Source organism: Palaemon carinicauda, chromosome 24 (genome assembly GCF_036898095.1).
Source record: "Palaemon carinicauda isolate YSFRI2023 chromosome 24, ASM3689809v2, whole genome shotgun sequence".
Classification (NCBI taxonomy): domain Eukaryota; kingdom Metazoa; phylum Arthropoda; class Malacostraca; order Decapoda; family Palaemonidae; genus Palaemon; species Palaemon carinicauda.
The window spans coordinates 102,176,961-102,184,460 of NC_090748.1; positions in this window are offsets into that span (position 1 = coordinate 102,176,961).

Here is a 7,500-nt window from a genome sequence, read left to right on the forward strand (position 1 = left end):
TTTTTAAAAAGTTAGAAATTTTAATGGTCATACAATCTATTTTTAAAAGGTTAGAAACCTTAATGAGCATACTAGCTAATTTTAGAAAGTTCGAACCTTAATTTTTAAATCTTAGAATCTATTAAAAAGTCAGAAAATTTAATGATCATACAAACTATTTCTAAAAAGTTAGAAAATTTAATGATCATACAAACCATTTTTAAAAAGTGAGAATTTTTTATTGATCATACAAAAATCTCAGATTTTGTAGGAACCTGCTAATGGAGTTCAGCACATTTCTAGGATTATCAAATGACCTATTATCCTGAAAACGTTTATTCATCTTTTTATTGTCTTCTCTAACGAAGTTGGAAGGAGGTGGCATTTTACCCCCTGTTTATGTGTTTGTTTGTGCGTGTGTGTTTGTTTGTTTGTTTGTGAACATCTTCCTGGCCACAATTTTAATCGTAGAGTAACGAAACTTGCAGGGATTAACTGTTATGTGAAAAGCTGGAAAGGATTAAATTTTGGAAGGTCAAGATCAAAGGGCAAGGTCACAGTCAAGCAAAATGACCAATTCCCATAATCAGCCACAAGTTTGGACATCGTTGTCACAGACTTCAAACTTCGTTCATATTTCAGTGTATAAAAACCCACTCCAATTAATACATGTTAAGGTCAAAGTTCAAAGTCAAAGTCGAGAAAAAGGTAAAAAAATAAGCTGCCGTGACGAAGGTCTGCGCTCTAATGAGGGCCCCTGTTGTTACTTATGTGGTTACCTGGGTAATTTAAATATACATTTCTAACAGAACTATAAAGATAACAGGTGAATTTTTCTATCTTGTCCCAGGACTCTGCTAAGGACTCTCTGTCCTCTAAGGGTTGTGGAAAAGAATCAAAATAATTTCAGTTATATGACTATTCCAGTTATGTCTGCTCTGTGGATCCCCTTTAATATTTTTATTATAGAGCCTCATTAGAAATGTTCGACACGGGAGGCCAATGGGATTGTTTTCAATTCCCAAAGTAAAAGCTTAAATTCTTCATTTCAAAGAAAATATTATACTAGTTGTTTTCATTGGAATCTGTTAATGGAAATTATAGTATAAACACACATTCTCAAATATATATATGTATAAATATATATATATATATATATATATATATATATATATATATGTATATATATATATATATACTGTATATAATATGTATATATATACACATATATACTGTATGTATAATATATATTTATATATATATATACTATAAATATATATATATATATATGTATATATATATATATATATATATATATATATATATATATATATAATATATATATATAAATACATACATACATACATACATATGTATGTATATATATTATAATATATATATATATATATATATATATTATATATATATATATATATATATATATATATATATATATATTTACTGTATATACAATAAATGTATTCATGTATATTACGTATATATATATGTGCGTGTATATATATGTATATAATATAATTTATATATATATATAAATTTATATATATGTTTATATTTTTTTTTATATATATATATATATATATATATATATATATATATATATATATATATATATATATATATATATATATATATATATATCAGTGAACTTTATGCCTGAATTCTCCTTGATATCTATAAAAAATATCAACACTAATCTATTAAATCTTCCTCATAAGTAAATAAATTTTGAATTTTTCCTCACATCTCTTATTTCATTCAACAAATGTATTCTTTCAGCTTTCATGTGCCAGGAAATTACTCTTCCACAAACAAGAATGCGAAGATGAAGAATCCCTTGACAGATTTACGCGAGGAGGAAGAGTTTGTCGCTCTTTGCTAGGAAAAGATGAACACATTAATATTAATTTGCTGCCAGAAAAATAATTGCGTAAAGGATGAGAGAGAGAGAGAGAGAGAGAGAGAGAGAGAGAGAGAGAGAGAGAGAGAGAGAGAGAGAGAGAGAGAGAGATAGAGAGAAAGTTGGGGATATTTTATTATAGAATTTATATGCCAATAAATAGATAATTACTTAACTATTCATAAATAAAAGTTTGACAGATGTATAACTGAACAAATTATGTAATAGAATTAATATTTGATATCCTTTTTCATAAACCACTAATGAATGAAATATACATACACAAAGAATTCATATGTTTACATTTAAACATACATTTTTTTTATTCGAAATAGCCAGTTTCTATAAATGAAAATACATAAGTATGCTTGGTGTAACGCAGAGAAAATAATTTTTTTTATTTTCATCCAAAATATATTTTATATATTTTACAGATGTAATATCGAGAGGTGCAACTAAATGTTGGTGTGACCATTTCCTAGATCATAAAATACTGTAAATGTAAAATATTAAAGTATTTTCATGTTGGGATAACCGACCCCCCCACCCTAAAAGAGGAGCAGGAAATACTCTTCTAGAGATGAAGTTTATTTTATATTTTTAATTAGTTAATGGAATACACTGTATATACAGTATATATATATAATATATATATATATATATATATATATATATATATATATATATATATATATATATATATATATATATATACACACACACATATATATATAATATATATATATATATATATATATATATATATATATATATATATATATATATATATATATATATATATATATATATATGTGTGTGTGTGTGTGTGTGTGTGTGTGCGCGTTTGTGTGTGTAGTTGAGGATCGAGTTTTCAAAGCGTGTTCCATTGTCTATATGTTTGTTGCTATACAGCATAAAGAGTTATAAAAATTTGATGACCTCAAAAAGAGATGAAAATACAATGTGTTAATAAAGATTTGTTATTGTTCGAAATGTAGCTATGAAATATAACTTGAAAAGGAATAAATATATCTATCTAGAGAAAAATATCTGAATAAAACTTTTTATTTTTATTTTTCATAGCCGAATTTATTGAGGTTTAATGGCATTAATCAACTGTTTTACTTCTGAAATTGATAAGAATTTTTTGATTCACGGTCATTATAATTCTATGTTTAATGTCTGTTTTATGCTTTGAAATCTATATTTTGCCTTAACCCGAATTAAACATATAGAAAAACATACTTGTAAACATATTACCGAATTCCTTTAACAAAAAAAAAAAAAAAAAAAAAAAAAAAAAAAAAAAAAAAAAAAAAAAAAAAAAAAAAAAAAAAAAATAGTAAAAAATCTTCACAGCATTTTTGATCAATGAAAGCTAGAATAAATTACGTATATTTTCTTCTAGATGAAGTTACTGTGTTTTCATCTTTAAAGAATCGGCAATTTTCATCCTCACCTTCCTTCCAAGAACTGCAATTTTTGCACGGCCACGTTTCCTGCAAAATTCTTCCCCACTACATTCTACTTAGGCAAAGATTGCAAATATTCTTAGCCTTATTTTACCCCTCCCAGGATATTACAGAGTTTATATCGGGGCATGCTCGCTGGCATACTTACCTCGTGCGTTAAGAGAGAGAGAGAGAGAGAGAGAGAGAGAGAGAGAGAGAGGAGAGAGAGAGAGAGAGAGAGAGAGAGAGCATAAAGGTATTTATACCGTTATTTATACTTAATATTGAGAAAGGTAGTTTATACACTTTTCATCATTTTCACACACACCATCACACACACATTTATATATACATATATATATATATATATATATATATATATATATATATATATATATGTATATATGTATATATATATATATATATATATATATATATATATATATATATATATATATATATATATATATAATATATATATATATATATATATATATATATATATATATATATATATATATATATATATATTTTTTGTATATATGCTTATACATATATTGATGCATATATATACATATGTATATATCTGTGTGTATGAGTGTGTATATATGCGTGTATGTATCTGTTAAGATTATTAAATAATGACGATAAAAATCACAGTGCCAGTAACTGCTCGAAAATCCTTTTGATTCATTAGCAAGAGAGAGAGAGAGAGAGAGAGAGATCTGATTATGAATTTGTAACAAGGAAAAGTCAGTCATATGCAAAAGTTTTATTTTCTCCCTCAAATCTATATTTTCATTATTTCAATTAGGAATATTAATTATTCATATTTCATTTGCATATTCATTTGATTATATATATATTATATATAGTATTAGATTATTAGTGGCTACGTGTTTATAATTGTCTATCGGATAAATGCATTAAATATTTGTGATATTTAATTTTGGTATTGATTACGGACAAAGTAAATTAATTTTCTAATCCACTGCCTCCTCAACCAGATTAACAGACACATTTCAAAAAGAAAAAAAAAAGTTTTTCTTCTATCATTCCTTACATTGAAGGTTCAAAGGCCACTCATGAATGGCAGAGGCAAGGCACAGTGACATTTTCCTATCAAGCAGGAAAACGTCTTAAAACTGACTATATATACAGTACATGTCATCAGCGCCCAAGCCCCCTCTCCACCCAAGCTAGGACCAAGGAGGACCAGGCAATGGCTGCTGATGACTCTGCAGATAGATTTATAGGCTCTCCCAAACCCACTATCCTTAGCTCACAAGGATTTAGGGTTTCAGTGACCAAAGGAACTAACGAGTTGAAGCGGGACTCGAACCCCAGTCTGGCGATCACCAGTCAGGGACATTACCACATAGGCCACGACAAACCTAGTTCCTGTGTAAAAGAATATGTTGATACTAAATACTTATTGTCAAGTAAATATTTACAAAAAAAGTATTTTAATCGAAGTACTTTAACTTCACATTCATATTTTCTATTTTTCTTCCTAATTATATTTAGTAAATATATATATATATTCTTTTCCTTTTCTTATTTTTATCTTCTTGACAGCTGCAACCTATGTTGTTGTTGTTGTGGTTGTTGTTGTTGTTTTTGTTATTATCATCCTCATCATCATCATCTTCATTATTATTATTATTATTATTATTATATTTATAATCATTATTGTTATTATGATCATCATCATTATCATCATCTTCATTATTATTATTATTATTATTATTATTATTATTATTATTATTATTATCATTCTTTAGAAAACAAACAAATAACCCGACATTAGGCATACAGTATAATCCTTTCGCGTTTCGCAGTAAACTAAAATCTGATGTGTTAATTGAAAGCAGTTGAACATCATCTGCATTCCAGTGCCATTCAGTTGCGTACTGTCCCCGGTATACGACGTGAATATTCAATTAGCCGACATTAAATTCTCGGCAAAGTGAAAAGACTGGGCAAATTGCAGTACGTGCAAACAGTTCGTTGCATGTGATATGCAGATGAGTGTACAGCTAGCTAGCTGCCTTTGTGTGTCATGAGAGAGAAAGAGAGAGAGAGAGAGAGAGAGAGAGAGAGAGAGAGAGAGAGCAAGTTATTCATTTAAACCTAGGGTATTAGCTCATCGAGCACTAATTAGTTATATATCAACTACATTTTTCTTTCACAAGCTAGACTTATTGAAATGTTTGTGACATTCGTTTAAGAGTAGCAGAGAGGATATTTAATTTTTCATTTTTCTTGAAGAAATACTTAACGGAAAGTAAGACTAAGATACGTAGCAGAAAATAAACTGACTTTTATTCATTATCTAAAAGGCTCCAACAATGAACTCTTTGTTAATTTAATTTATGAAATGCTTTACTGTTAATGCAAGAAGTAATATTCTATTTTATCCCATTTAGACATAATACCAATGCTGTATAAAAATTTGAATAATTAATCAATATGAATAATAATTTTTCAGGTATAGTTCCATGTCAAGTTCCCTTTTACAAATAACATTCTCAAATGCAAAGAGACGAACGCAGAACATTCTGAGCTTCTTCCTGAAATGTTAGGGACATGCAGAACATAACAGACACCTGACACGTCTCGAATTGTCGACCTAACAGGGCCAGGACTCCTGGCTGCTGGGAGGAAGGACGCTGGTGACTGGTACAACACATGAACATACGCTACTGGGGTTTAAAGCGATGTCAGGCAGGGCAGGCGATCGGAACTACGGTCTAGCCCAAAGCCAAAGCAAAGTCCTTGAAAAAGAAGACAACCGTGCTTACCCCATACAATATGGGGAAAAACACCTTAATAGAAGATAGTATAGAATAGTTAAAATAGATTTAAGTAAATTTAAATGTATTTTAAGGTATTATATCTATGATGAGTTAAAAAAACGTTGTAGTATTTTATTATAAAACTCTAAGAGCAAGAGATTCAACAAGTGAAATAAATATATCCTCTGATCAAGGCGGAAAAAAAAAGTTTCTCATTATTATAATGACGAAGTTTTTCTTTAGAAATAATCGATCTTTATTTTATCGATGCTTGAATAAAAGTAGTGACATTTTTTACCATTAACCGGGCATAATATATACATATAAATCGTAATTAACTTTCATTTTACATATTCCTATGGAATTTAAGAAAGATTAATCGTAAAAAAATATTGAACATTTTATACTGTTATTACTAAAAATAAAATGAAATTCACCCATTCAAAGAATACCATCTCATCTCTGATATCTGCATTTTTCATAATTATATCGACATAAAATCATAATTAACATTTCAATTATTCTTATGGAATTTATATAAGAATACTCGTCAAAGAACATTGCCAATATCATACTCTCACTGCTAAACAAAATAGGAAATTTCTCAGATATTTTTTTTTTTTTTTTTCATAATTATCCTAGTTATAGAATCTCATCAAGAATATTACCAAGGGTAAGAGATCTTAGGAGGTAATACACAGCCTTCTTATCACTAATTCCTTCTCATTTGTTGACGTTAGGAAATGGAACTGGATATAGAAGAATTTCTTCGTCCATTTGGCCTCGATGTTTGGGGTCTTGTAAGTGTTTATGATGATGGTGATGATGATGATGATGATGATTATTACTATTATTTTTTATATTATTTTTGTTATTGTTATTATAATTATGACAAAGGAGGACCAGGCAATGGCTGCTGATGACTCAGCAGATGGAGATATAGGCTCCCCCAAACTCCCCATCCTTATCTCACAAGGATGATGAGGTTGCAGTTATCAACAGAACTAACGAGTTTGAGCGGGACTCCAACCCGAGTCTGGTGTTCACCAGTCGTTCATCAGTAACTATATAACTCTATATATGATTAACCTAATTTCTTATATATATATATATATATATATATATATATATATATATATATATATATATATATATATATATATATTATATATATATATATATATATATATATATATATATATATAAATTTATATAAATATATATATATATATATATATATATATATATATATATATACATACATATATATATATATATATATATATATATATATATATATATATATATATATATATATATATATATATATATATATATATATATATATATGACC